The following is a 15,030-nucleotide window of genomic DNA, read 5'->3' on the forward strand; positions in this document are numbered from 1 at the left end:
AGTGTTGCTTGTTGACTTTACCACTTTCCCACTTTAATTTAGGGAAATTGAACTCGGAACTATGCATTATTATTTTATTATTATTGCGACCATAGGTCGCAGTTTACTATGAAAACCTACATTTCATGTCAGTCAGTCAGTCCGTCACGCCTCATGACACATTTCATGTTGTATTTTGTCTCCCTGCTCTTCTATTGAGACCTTTTAGATTGTGTCAAATGTCATGTCCCAGACACAGGATCTGACACGAATTTTGACCTGATGGTCATGATTAAAAATTTCCCCTCATTTTTATTAGATCAATGGTAAAAGTGTCAGCACTTGTGCAGGAAACTATAGGTTCAAATCCACGATAGTAGAGGAAAGTTATGAGCAGCTTCATGTCTCAGCTTTAGTATGACATTCTCGCTGGGAACTGTATTTGTGTGTATTTTTTCCGCCTTTATTGATGGGTTGAAATTTTTTTTGACAGGAAATGGGGGAGAGAGAGGAAATGGGGAGAGGGGGGGCATCGGGAGTCGAACCCGCAGCATGCCGTCAGGCTGGCTTGGCAGCCTAGGTGCCCAGATTGTTCCGTCTGGGCCAAGAAAGGGTGACATTGTTCCCCCATTGAACAATGCTGAGTGCATCAGGTCAGAGTTAAGCAATATGTGCCATGGAGGGTTTAGTCTTGATGTCACTATACAACACTTTGTCAAGTAGTTTTGGGACCCCTGCGTTAGGTTGTGTTGATTATGTGTCCTTAGATGTGAAAATACTTTATTCACAAAAGTAAATAGTGCATTGATTTTGCTATTAATATTTATGGTCAATTTGACCTCTTCAACAGATTTTATGACTAATTTATTAAAAAAGGCTGCTCATCGTTGCTGTCGGGTTGTATGTTCTGATGCAATACATTGTGAGCTTGTAGACCTGCTATTTTCATTACCTTTTTGCAACACTCTTGAGTGATGAAGTAGGGGTTCAGAACCTCCAGGGGGTCACTGCAGGCGGGTCACCAAGTCTTTGTGTGATTATAGGGACTTTATTTTATCATTTAACCTCTTGAACCCTCGCATCCTCGCTTATTCTGTGGGTAACATTTTACCCAAAAATAGCAGATCTACAAGCTCAGAAGGGCTGTGAGCTTGTAGATCGCCTATTTTTGGTGTACAGGGAAAACGAGCAGACCAAGTACCGAGTCAAAGGTGAAGTTTACAAAGTATTGAGAGTTTAATCTATTTTATAGACTTTATGGATATTTTAGGGTTAGTTATGACATCAATGATGTCAATTACTGACTCAGATCCCCTACACATAAATCTATACATAATTGCATAGCACAGTTTAAGTCGTTACATCTGAAAATACACATTTAACATAATCCAAGTGGGGCCCTTGCTTCATCTTTCTCTCAGCTAAGGGGTCCTTGGCCTGAAAAAAACCCATTAATGACCCCTGAAGTACCTGAAGTAGGGCATTCATTTACAAAAATATATAAAAATAAATAAATATGAAGATGTAAGGTTTCAGCCCAACAGCTATATGTTATGCTAAAACGATTCTATTGCACATGTCCCGTGTAGGGGAAATATTCTTTTACACTGTGAAATCTCTGTGGCACATTTCTGGGCCAGCCACTAAACTATTGCGAACACTGTGACCTAAAACCTAACGTTTATTCTTAGAGGAAAGAACCTTGTTGTATCCTTGCAGTAGTTGACCCCTCATACAAATCATCTGTTTCCAAAGCCTTTTGGGGAACTATTAGGACCCTGACTTGAGAGGCTTATTATTTATCCTATAGTCACTCTTCCTCTAGGGATGTAAGCTAATAAGCTAGTAAGGCATACATATGACTTTTTCCAGATATGCTTTTTTGTATGTAATCATATCAACATTCATCTATAAGACAAATACAATTATATAGAGTAGCGACTTTGCTTTATTGCTTTGTTTGGGTTGCTTTGTGTGTGACATGTTGCTGCATATGTGATCATCATGTCTACCCATGTGGGTTCCTGTATCATGTACTGTACATATAAAGATAGTCACTAGAGGTCTGGGTTCTATGTGAGACTAATCTGGCCATGATTGGCTGAGGCCAGGACATAGAGCTGCTCCCAGTTGGTGTGCTGCATGTGACTCACAGTGTGCAGACAGTTGGCTGGGGTTGCGTGCACTGCTTTTCCAGGGACATGCAATTCATTATTATGGGATTTGAATGCTACAAGCAATTACTGCTCCCAGCTTATTCCATTTGCTCTGTTTCACTCTGCTCTGAAAGGCCATGAATTTGACATATTCTACTATGTGTTGTTCAGTAATGTAACGTGCATCACAGTAATAATTTTGTGTATTTTTTTCTATTTACATCTGGCTCATATGGCACATTACAAACAGGCTGTATTTCAACAGCTCTATGCAAGTCTGCATGGCGGTAAGCTGAGTGTGTTGCCCCTAGCAACACACTAGCAGATCAAGCTCTCTGAAGCTACTGCATGGTTTCCACTACCAGCCTCGTGTGCCTGATCGGTGGTCCTAGCAACAGCAGAGAGGGAGTGGTGTTGATGGGGGGACCAGGATGGAAGGGGGAGGGGATGTGTCTTTTGCATGGCTACTCTTAGCTTTCTCACAGTATTTAAGGAAAATTAGTTTATTGAGATAAACACATGGATTATGTCAAGGGAAATCCTCAATGTAAATCAGTCACCAGATGGTGCGGACACATAGGCAATAACGAGGACAGATCAAACTCTTAATTAGACATTTTCTATTATGGGGATAATCTTTTTATTCCAGCAACTGGGTCAACCTCAGATTTATTTGCCTATAGCAATTGAGAGGCAGAGTTGAAAGTTCAACAGTTTTAGCTCACATTTTTGACCTGCTGAGAAACACATGGACCAATGCAAGATGTGGGTGTGGAAGGACGACTGAAAGGAATGAGTAGATATTGTTGTAGGGAGAAGACAGCCCTGTTTTAGAGAGAGAGAGAGAGAGAGAGAGAGAGAGAGAGAGAGAGAGAGAGATGTAACGGTAACAGAGATGTAACAGTGCCAAGCTGTGCTAGGACAGCACATGGCACACATGAGATTTACTGCTGTGATTAAAAATGAGTGCATCTCATTAAAGCAAACCAGTGCTGTTGCGACCTCAGTGGATCACATAGGTTCAATCAATGTATGCTTTCACTTTTCCATGTTTTATTTTGGCCATGGTTCACTATGTAAACAGTACACTGTGCATAGAAAACAACAATATCATTAATAAATAGTACATACTGTATGACCAAAAAAGGTACCTGACACAAAATGTGTACAAAATTCCCTATAGTTATCTATAGTAATTCTCCAGGACCTATTTTATATTTTAGTTCAGGCTTCTGTATGGGCACCCTCAGTTGTTCAGGACCCCAAGTTTTGTGTACTGTGCAAGTATGCAATATGCATACAGACAAACAGGAGCAACAGCATGTGTTCTTGAGGAAGTAGGTTAGCTGCATGACAAATAAAGTAAACAAACCACCACTGTGTGTGTGTGTGTGTGTGTGTGTGTGTGTGTGTGTGTGTGTGTGTGTGTGTGTGTGTGTGTGTGTGTGTGTGTGTGTGTGTGTGTGTGTGTGTGTGTGTGTGTGTGTGTGTGTGTGTGTGTGTGTGTGTGTTGGCTTTGTTAGACTGATGTCTGTGTTTTTAAAAATAGTAATATATCAAGAACAAATGCAACTGATTTAAGACTTTGCAGTTATAAGCCTTGGTTTAAAAAAATCATCAGTTATAGTGGGGATAAATGAATGAATCCTGCAACTATATACTGTACACAGTATACTGTATCTTGTGTTCTTACTGCCATTTTAACTTTACCCTTTCAGGAGGGGAACCCCTTTAGGTATTTAAAGCATTATGTTATACTCTAGCTATTGAAAAATAGCAAATCTACAAGCTAAAGCTCATATGCTTGTTTGGTGCAAATCTTTGAATATATATATATATATATATATATATATATATATATATATTCTTTCACAACGAATGTTTTTAACTCAAATCTTTGCTTCTGGGGGGTGCCTGCAACAACATATTTTCAGATGGGGGTCCGCGGCCAAATACAGATAAAAAAGTTGAGAACCACTGACATAAAAACAGGTTTTTCAGAAAACTGTTGGGATCTAAAAGCCTTTTTTATCAGCCTCAGGTCTGTTAAGTTGGTAGGTTGGGGGGTTGTGGGTTTCTTCTCACTCCACTGCCTTTGTCTGCCTGCTTGCTTAGCCGAGCCACACAATTGTGTTAGCACGCAGAGAGTCTTCTTTGAGAATCACTCGTACTGCAACACACCTTGTTAGTGTGTGTCTGCGATTGTCTGTGACGGTGTTTCCCTCATTAAAGTGTAGTCGGTGTCACCATGAGAGAAGGTGAAGAGGACACACTTACACGTCATAGGGCTCACTAAAGCAGTTATGAAGCAGAACTGCAGTAGCCTGAGAGAATTGCCCTTATTTTTCCACTGATGTGCTCATACATTCATAAACACATGTGCATGCAGGCGCGCACATGCACACACACACACACACACACACACACACACACACACACACACACACACACACACACACACACACACACACACACACACACACACACACACACGCCTTCCCAAGTATTCATGCTCCTCTATCCCTCTTTTTTTCTTCCTCTGTTGCACGCTGATGCTTGCTTTGCTTTCACTCAGTTTCCCTGCACCCACCCCCACCTCTTGCTTCTGCCCTAATTTTGTGTGTAAGTCTCAAACAAACTCAATTCCTCTCACCCCCACCCCCCTCCGCCCTTGTTCAATTTTCTGTTTTACCTCCCCCTCTCCTCATTGTGTCTATCTTTAGCATGGCCATTCTTTCCATAATATAATTTATGAAAGGTAATATATACCAATTAAATGTTGCTACTACCACCCTTTGCTATATTGTACCTGTCCTGTTCTCATATATCCTTCCACTGCTCTGCTTTATCTGACTGTGTTCTGTTGCTGGGTTGATCTCTTCTCCCTTTCCTCTACCCCGTCTTTTCATTCTCTCAGTACCACATTATCTTGATATCGTTCTCATTTTTCCCTCTCTCTCATGGCCACCCTTCCTCTCCCTATTTTGCCCCTCCCCCATCTCTCTTGCATATTTCTCTTTTTCTCTCTGTCTTGTCTGTCTGTTTTTCACTTTCCCTTACGTCTGTCTAATCTCTCTCTCTCTCTCTCTCTCTCTCTCTCTCTCTCTCTCTCACATCCTCTTTTTCCACTGTGTCTCTGGGTCTCATGCCTGTGGGCTTGTGGCAGTGGACACTCCATGCGATGTGAGCTGTTGTGTGTCACTGGGGCACATGCTCACTGTTGCGTTGGCTTTGTTAGGGCACCGCGCCGCTTTGTATTGAGGTCAGCTCTGTGATGATGATCATATTATTTACACACAGAGCAGCCCTATAGCCAAAACACCTTTGTATTTACACCAACAAGCTACAGAGCCAAAGCCAAACTAGCACACATGAACCGACTGACTGGGTCAGACGTATACCTAGACATGCACACGTCTAACTAATTACAACACTCATTTATGTACGTTGACATGAGTGGTGTTTTCATGCATTTCTTTGACTACATTCTAACATAAGTAATTCCACTTGAACTTAGATATTTCATGAATTGCTATATTCAAACTTTTTTGGAAAGGCAATAATTACAAAATTGCCTACAGTTTGTGCTTTGATTACACAATCAGCCTCTTTTCCCTCATAAGGCAGTCAGAGAGAGAGAGAGAGAGAGAGAGAGAGAGAGAGAGAGAGAGAGAGAGAGAAATCATTACACATGCTAGACTGTGTGACTGTTTGATTCTTTAGCAATAAGTACATGTTCTTGTAACCATGGTTATACCAGTACTTACCAAGACGCCCTGAGGGCGAGAAGCGACCTCGCCTCTAGTTTTCGTCGGCTCCCATGCACTAATGACTTTGCGAGTTTGAATGGACAGGTATCAGTCAAAAGGGAGACATCGAAGAGGAAGGACAGGTATAGGCCTACGGGGAAGGATCAACATATGAAATGTCAGAACTGTTCAGCTCCAAGCCTCCATATATGGAGATGGGTTTGATGAGGTCAGATCAACATGCTGTCCGTGAGGTCAGATGTAGAGTTGTTGGCCGGCTCCATATATGCAGATTTAGGTGATGATCCAGTCTTCTCCATGTTCATGATGAGGTAGAGATGCCTTGGTGGACCTGGTCTCTCTCTCTCTCTCTCTCTCTCTCTCTCTCACTCTCACTCTCACTCTCACTCTCACTCTCACTCTCACTCACTCACTCACTCACTCACTCACTCACTCACTCACTCACTCACTCACTCACTCACTCACTCACTCACTCACTCTCTCACTCACTCACACAAACTGGCTGCATGGCACACCTTTTCAGTGTGGGACACTAAACCTTTTAGGCCGTTTTAGGCCGTATACCTAGACATGCACACGTCTAACTAATTACAACACTCATTTATGTACGTTGACATGAGTGGTGTTTTCATGCATTTCTTTGACTACATTCTAACATAAGTAATTCCACTTGAACTTAGATATTTCATGAATTGCTATATTCAAACTTTTTTGGAAAGGCAATAATTACAAAATTGCCTACAGTTTGTGCTTTGATTACACAATCAGCCTCTTTTCCCTCATAAGGCAGTCAGAGAGAGAGAGAGAGAGAGAGAGAGAGAGAGAGAGAGAGAGAGAGAAATCATTACACATGCTAGACTGTGTGACTGTTTGATTCTTTAGCAATAAGTACATGTTCTTGTAACCATGGTTATACCAGTACTTACCAAGACGCCCTGAGGGCGAGAAGCGACCTCGCCTCTAGTTTTCGTCGGCTCCCATGCACTAATGACTTTGCGAGTTTGAATGGACAGGTATCAGTCAAAAGGGAGACATCGAAGAGGAAGGACAGGTATAGGCCTACGGGGAAGGATCAACATATGAAATGTCAGAACTGTTCAGCTCCAAGCCTCCATATATGGAGATGGGTTTGATGAGGTCAGATCAACATGCTGTCCGTGAGGTCAGATGTAGAGTTGTTGGCCGGCTCCATATATGCAGATTTAGGTGATGATCCAGTCTTCTCCATGTTCATGATGAGGTAGAGATGCCTTGGTGGACCTGGTCTCTCTCTCTCTCTCTCTCTCTCTCTCTCTCTCTCTCTCTCACTCTCACTCTCACTCTCACTCTCACTCTCACACTCACTCTCACTCACTCACTCACTCACTCACTCACTCACTCACTCACTCACTCTCTCACTCTCTCACTCTCTCACTCTCTCACTCTCTCACTCACTCACTCACTCACTCACTCACACAAACTGGCTGCATGGCACACCTTTTCAGTGTGGGACACTAAACCTTTTAGGCCGTGCACCCCTATACCTCTGGTCTCGTTGAATAGCCGAAAATGATACATTTTTAATATGATTATGCCAAATAATCACAGAATGCGCTAATGACTTTGTGGTGGGCCCTGAAGTTATGCGGGAATGCCTACTGAGTGGCAAAACACTACTTTCTGGCCTTGACCTTGGCCAGTGTGCTCTATAAAGGGCTGGGAGTTGGCTTCCAGCATGTGTTTGCACCATTCAACAGCCCACACTACATTTACCACACATCCACTCACTTACACTACTGATCTACTGATCAACACACCCCACTTAGTACTCTAGTATTGTGTGATGCATATTACGTTGTTTAAGTCGTAAATAAGTATTGGTTTGTGCACTTTTAAACAGCTGTGTGTCTTCCTCCTTTGTTATGACCCAAGAGCCAGGTCATAACATGGGGGCTCGTGATTTGAACTCGGATTGGTTGTGACGTTAACAGGTAAAGAAACTAACTTCCTGTTTTGTTTGGACTTGTAGATTGGCAAATTAGTCATGGTATTTGGTGTTAGGAAGAGGTGCACGGTAGTTAAAACTGTTTTGGTTGTATTTGTTGGTTCAGTTTGTTTATATATAAGATATTTGGTTTGGTGCTGGTCATTTCATGTGTATTACTACAGTGTTAGAAGTTAGGATGGGTGGGACAGGTGTGTTTTGTCTGAGGCGTGGTGGTCCCTGTGTAGGTTTAATGGTGTTTCCCCCTGTGGGTCTCGCTGTATTTTTTTTAATTTGTTTTGTCTTTGTAGATTCTGTTCCACACAAGATGGGACAGGGTGGTACCACTGGGATGCCTTGTTGGTATGAGGAGGACCACTGAAGACCAGGGCAAGTGAGGCAGTTTAGTTTTTGGTTAGGCCAGTTGAGGTAGGGGGATCAGCCTGTCATATCTGTCCTGGCTTTGCAGGGTTGGAGAGGGAGCATTTTTTGTGTGTTGATTAATTGTGAATTAATTGTCAATTGTAATTCACTTTGTCCTCCTAGTTTGGTCCTCATAGATTTCTGTCTGAATTGGTTGGTCCAGCATTTTGTTGTGAGTACATATCTTGTGAGCTTCATGTGTGGGAGCTGTTGTTTAAAATTGGTAATGGCAGGAGTAGTCTTCACCAGGCTGGTGCAGCTGAGAGACAGTGTTGTATCTGTCAGGCTGTAGATGGTTGGGAGGTGTAGACTTTGGTTTTATCCTGTAAAGTTTGTGACTTGTCTCACCAGGTTGGAATGGCTCGGAGACAGTGTTTGTTTCCCCTGTCCTTCTGACATATGGGTCAGTTGGGGAGGGGGGTTTGGTCAAGGGCAATGCTGGATGGATAGGTGTGGGGATTTGTGCATACACTCCCGGTGAACGGGGGAGGAGCCTCCACCCTCTGTTTTATTCCGGTTGGCCTTATTAAAGGGTACTGAATGACTGGATTTTGTATATTGGATCAGAAAATGTTGTGAGGGAGTGTATTATGTTGGACAACGTGAACTGTGTTTTGTCATTTTCAAGTCTGGCCTGTTTGTCTCGTATCTACCTTATGTCCCTGTTCCTCTATTCTTAAATGCTTCAAGAATACCGGTAATCTTAGTTGCTGATAGAAGGCCTGGTGTGCTGTGTGCAGATTGAATTGGTTGAGCTGAAATTAATTTTGGAGTTTGTCTTAATGTTGGGTTATAGTTATTTTAGGTAAACTATGTCTGGTACGTTGGTTATATTGGTTTGGTTAAGTTGGTTTGTGCATATTCCCATCCTTAAAAATTATAATAATGAATTGACTAAAGCACTTTTGTGTTGCTGATAGTCTCGGCTGGCCTTCCGCCTCTGAGAGGTGGAGCTCCAAACAAGCTGGTGCTGTTGTGCATTAGGGCTAGAGCTGACAGGGTTACCTGCCCCTCAGCCAGATACTGCCACTGTTAAAACTATTTTTTTCAGCAAGCATAGGTTGTGCTCTATTTTGTATTTGTATTGGTTTGCTGTTTGCATCTAAATTGGGGGGGGGTAAGTCTGCGCAAACGGTTCGGTTTGGTGTGGGAAAAACAAACATCTGCTAAACAGACTTTGGTTACATTTTTGATTATTAATTGCTAAAGGTCACAAATATTTAGTACATGACATTTTGATTATTAGCTGATAGTGTCTTGGTCCCTTAAGGGCCCTCGTACAGCCCCCTGTAGTTTGGCCTACTAGGGCCTGTGTGAGGAATTGCCAATCAGTGCATTGGGAGCACCTGGCCAGTGTGCTCTATAAAGGGCTGGGAGTTGGCTGGCCTCCTCACTCTCTCTCTCCTTCCATGAGATCAGCAGCATGTGTTTGCACCATTCAACACACTACATTTACCACACATCCACTCACTTACACTACTGGTCTACTGATTAACACAACCCACTTAGTACTTTAGTATTGTTTGATGCATATTAAGTTGTAAATAAATATTGGTTTGTGCACTTTTAAACAGCCGTGTGTCTTCCTCCTTTGTTATGGCCCAAGAGCCAGGTCATAACAACTTATTTGGGGTAATAATAAGGAATGCAGTTATGCAGCACCTGCTAACCGAGTGTTTATGGTGTGTAACACTTGCCTGACAGCAAGTCCCTGGTTCTTCTCCAGGCTGTGTTGACCTTTTGCTGCATTGTCACTCGCCTGCTCCCCCTCCCTGTCTCTCTCTCTCTCTCTCTCTCTCTCTCTCTCTCTCTCTCTCTCTCTCTCTCTCTCTCTCTCTCTCTCTCTCTCTCTCTCTCCACATACTATAAATAAAGACAAGGACATTCAGAAAGAAGTATACATTATTTATTGTGCTTTGTGTTGAATATGTTTGCAGTGGCAGACAGTGGTAAAACTGCTGTTTAAGTAACTAAAACGTTGTGTAGTAGCAGTGCACTTGACAGTGTTTCTTATTTTATTATTTCGTCCTGTGATTTCATGTTTTCTTCCTGATGCTAACACAATTGTGATATTCAGATATACAATTGAATTGCATTAATCAAGTCACTTGCCATGTACATGGGTGCTGTTTTATTTTATTTTGTGATCGGAATTTGTCCCAATTTGTCAGTCATTTTTGGCATGGTCCATGTGGCCCTGTTTAATTTTTTCTTGCTAGTCAGCAGCTAACTAGCCAATTCATGTTAGTAATGACATCTACCTTTCATTTAGAAGCTGAGCACAGCCAGCACAGTATTATTTGACCTCTCCACGATCATGGACAGACCAACGGATATGTTTCAACCTAACGGGTCTTCTCAGCATTGTGTCAAGACAACAGGAACCTTTCAGTTATAGATAATCAATGGATGTAACATTACTGACTTAAAAGGTTGCCTATACTGTTGCCTATACTGCTCCCAACAGACCCATGTAGGAAGAATGGTGATCACTCCCATGTGAGGAAATGCAGGCCAGCAGAGATGAAAGGAGATGATACAGAAAGTATTAATCCTAGAATACTGTAACTACATCCCTGGTTGTCATATTACACCAGGGAATATTATATGTTGGCTAATTGTCATTGGTGCAGAAAATGTTACTGTCAAAAAAGTAAGCTATACAGTAGACCCCCATCAATCATGGAACATGACAGCTGTAATCTAACAGACACTTGAACGAGAATGTTTGGAGGATCAGTCTCAGATGAGTGGCAGTTGTCCAATAAATCTGAGGTCAATATGATGGATGGAATTCATTGTGTTATTGTTATTTCCTTGGACAAAGAAGAATCTGCAGACAGTCTCCAAACTGGATCCCTACACTACAGTATAACATGTAACAATGCAAGTTGTGATAAACTGTGACCAGCTAGCAGGGTTTACAAACGGCGAGTTTACCCCTCCAGCTCTGGCACCTTCCCAGGGAGGCACTAGAGCACTGACTGCAGGGGATGTGCGGAGTGATGTGAAGGTGAAAGGGACATCCAGTTGGGATGATATAACCACATAAGCCCTATACTTAATGTGTTGATAGCAAAAATAGCCAAACTACAAGCTCACATCACAATACAATATTTTGAGGTTGTAGAGCTGCTATTTTTGTCATGTAAAACCTTTTATAATTGTTATATGTATTTGTTACTTGTTTTTTGTCTTATAATGAAATGCCCAAAATATGGACATCATGTTCAGCAGTTTTGTGCAACTGCACACTGTCTTGTGTGCATTCATATGTCATGTGTCCACTTCGCAGTGGACTGCAGCAAAGCAAACCATAACTCAATTGAGAAATAAGTGGAAAGTGCCACCTTATCTGTTCATGATGAGGTAGAGGCCTTGGTGGACTCTCTCTCTCTCTCTCTCTCTCTCTCTCTCTCTCTCTCTCTCTCTCTCTCTCACACACACACACATGTGGCCCCTCGTGTAACTATATAGTCATGGCAGACCCCTGTACAGTGTTTGTGGCAAGTTGTGTGCTGATTGAAGGAACGGTGTGGTGTGTGGGCAGTTGTCAGAGCTTTAGTTGGATTAGAGGCCTGTATTAGACTTTGAAACCACAGGAGTTATAGGTTTGCCTAAAGGTTTTACGCGTGTGAGACACCCACCACACATCCATTTAATCCTATATTAAAACTTGCCATGCCCATGTTGGCGTCACAAACGTAACAACATGATTTGATTCGCCAAATCCGGTCACAAACATAACATCCGGATTTGATTGGCCAAGATTCTTGTGACATATAGTGCTCTAATAAATGCTACTAGATTTGAACTAGGCTATTACATCTAGGGCCATATCTTGTTCCACCCATTAGCATTAGCCCTCATCTCTAAACGTATATTTGTCGTCCAGCTTTTAGTGGACGCGTAAACACAAACAAAGGGGTAAGGGGTGGTGCAAAATATAGCCCCTAGGCCTAATCTAATAAATACACGTTATAGGTAACACGTATATGTCTCTCATTTAGAACCAACATGGTATGTTACATCAGTTGTTTTGCCTTCTAAGCCAGCCAGAACACATGCAGGGATATACAGTAATTTAATGGTTTTCTGTTGTGTCAGCATTTGAAGGTTTCAGACAGACACATACTGCACACATACATGCACACGTACTGTATGCACACACACACACACACACACACACACACACACACACACACACACACACACACACACACACACACACACACATGCTCACACACACTCAATATGACACTATTACACAAGTCCCATGCCAAATTAACACACATTAAGGGCAGAGATATGTGCATTTCCCCACATCTCCTTGCCCCTCTTGCTGATGGGCGCAGCACAGAGAGGTCTCAGAGTGGATCAGGTTACACATGGGAAGAGCTGCCTACTACTGGGAACAGAATTGCTCATCTCACTCTCTTAGTCTTACTATCCCACATTTGCCTTCTGAAGGAAGGCAAATGTTGTTCTGATTTCTATTTTCTATCCCTCTTTCCCTCAATCATGCATGTGTTTCCCTTGATAGGTTTTTTCTTTGCCCCCCTTCCAATACAGCCTTATCTGCCTTATCAGTCAAAAGTACTAATAATAATAATAATAACTAGAACTGCACTCTGTCGAGTGCATACTTGCTTGTTGCACACTAGTAGGCCATAAATGGCCAACTAGTGCGCAAGCAGAGCACGCAAGTCCTTTCGACCGCTGTAAACTGTCAAATCTCAGTATCTCTGTGAAGGGACGTTTGAAATGTATAATTTTTAGATGTAACTATTTGCTACCTACCTACTTTATGCATATAAACACCTAGTATTATTAAGTATGATTCAAGTTTCTATCTATATAAGTTTGGGTGAAGAGCTAGTCATACATATACACACCACGTACTCTGGTCCCAGCAGATCAGGCACAACTTGCTATTTTATTTTGACTGATTATGTATATAGTATACGTATGACTAGCTCTAAATGATGACATAAGAGATATGGTCATTTGTGGTCGTTTGGTCCCAGCAAAGCAGGCATATACTATATAGGCATATACTATATATAGTATATATATATAGTATATAGGCATATACTATATACGTATACATATATACTATATAGAGTGTGTAGTTGTAAGTTGATTAGCGGTATACTGTGGTTACTTTGCGCCAAAAACTGTGACAGCTGTCCCGCCATTTGATGTTTATGCAAGAAAACAGGAAATCTGTGCCTGGTTTGCTGGGACCAAACGACCACAAATGACCATATTTCTTACGTCATCATTAAGAGCTAGTCATATGTACATATACACACCACGTACTCTGGTCCCAGCAGATCAGGCACAATTTGCTATTTTATTTTTACTGATTATGTATATAGTATACGTATGACTAGCTCTAAATGATGACGTAAGAAATATATATATAGTATATATATAGTATATAGGCATATACTATATACGTATACATATATACTCTATACTCTATACTGTATAAAGTGTGTAGTTGTAAGTTGATTAGCGGTATACTGTGGTTACTTTGCGCCAAAAACCGTGACAGCTGTCCCGCCATTTGATGTTTATGCAAGAAAACAGCAAATCTGTGCCTGGTTTGCTGGGACCAAATGACCACAAATGACACAGATTTGATATAGTGCCTCAAATAGACTGACGGTTGACAGCATTATAGACAGTTTTTTTCATGGGAGTAAGTGTATTCTAATTTGTATTTGTTGTTAAAATAAGTGTTAAATATAATTGCTAGTGTTTGTTCAGTATAAGTGTTCAGTTCAAGTATATATTTTTTGTATACCATCTCTTCAGTTTGTAAACATAACATTTTCAGGTTGGGATACCAATTGTATCAAATGAGGAGATATGAATCATACGTGATATATAGGATAAACAAGTGAAATCGGAAGTGATGAGAAAAGAAAAAGCTGGGACCAGAGTACGTGGTGTGTATATGTATGACTAGCTCTAAATGATGACGTAAGAAATATGGTCATTTGTGGTCATTTGGTCCCAGCAAAACAGGCACAGATTTGATGTTTTTCTGCATAAACATCGAATGGCGGGACAGCTGTCACGGCGGAAGAGACCGGGCGAAAACATTACTTGCGCGCTCTGCTTGCGCAAGTAATAATAATAAAGCCAAGAAAAGTATCCCATCACAGCAAAATTGTCATAGGATAGGATCTCATTGTTTACCAGAGGAGTGCATGCATTACAGATTTAATCAAATTCTGTAACACTGCAAGCATGAGACAAGACAGTCTTGAATCACAGAAATCCCCAACAACAACAAAATACACACAGTGATAAATGTTTTAACATAACTAAATTAATCTGTGACAGAAGGCACAGAGACTATACCGATATAAATGCTCCCTATGAAAAGAGTCTCAACCACAATGAAAGGTTGAGGAGTTTTAAGTCCTATAAGATAACTACTCTCAATATCACATTTGATTATGATATATATTTTAAAACCCAAAGTACACCTGAATGAATGGTCCTAAAATGGTGTGAATGCAATGATATCAACGTGGTACCCTATTGAAAATTGTAATGAAGCTACATAATAATTCAGATTTAATTTAATGAAATGTCTTAAATTCAACAAATATTGATGATGCCACCTGGTTTAGTCTTGGACTGTAAACAATCATGGCTGCCTAAGTCACTACACTTGTGTTTAATATTAATAATTAATATGCATAGATTGATTAAATTGTAC

The 15,030-nt window shown here is 41.3% G+C and overlaps 2 protein-coding genes across 2 annotated transcripts in view; both read left to right on the forward strand.

The window, feature by feature from the left end:
• The window catches only part of LOC310873726 (protocadherin alpha-3-like), a gene marked incomplete at both ends in the record, with an annotated part of 69,987 nt that overhangs the window by 35,690 nt on the left and 19,267 nt on the right, over positions 1 to 15,030 (forward strand). The gene's annotated exons all lie outside the window — the stretch shown is intronic.
• Positions 1 to 15,030, forward strand: part of LOC310873264 (protocadherin beta-18-like) — a gene marked incomplete at both ends in the record, with an annotated part of 42,566 nt that overhangs the window by 9,476 nt on the left and 18,060 nt on the right. The gene's annotated exons all lie outside the window — the stretch shown is intronic.

This window comes from Protomyctophum parallelum (genome assembly GCF_964188405.1).
Source record: "Protomyctophum parallelum genome assembly, chromosome: 16".
Classification (NCBI taxonomy): Eukaryota; Metazoa; Chordata; class Actinopteri; order Myctophiformes; family Myctophidae; genus Protomyctophum; species Protomyctophum parallelum.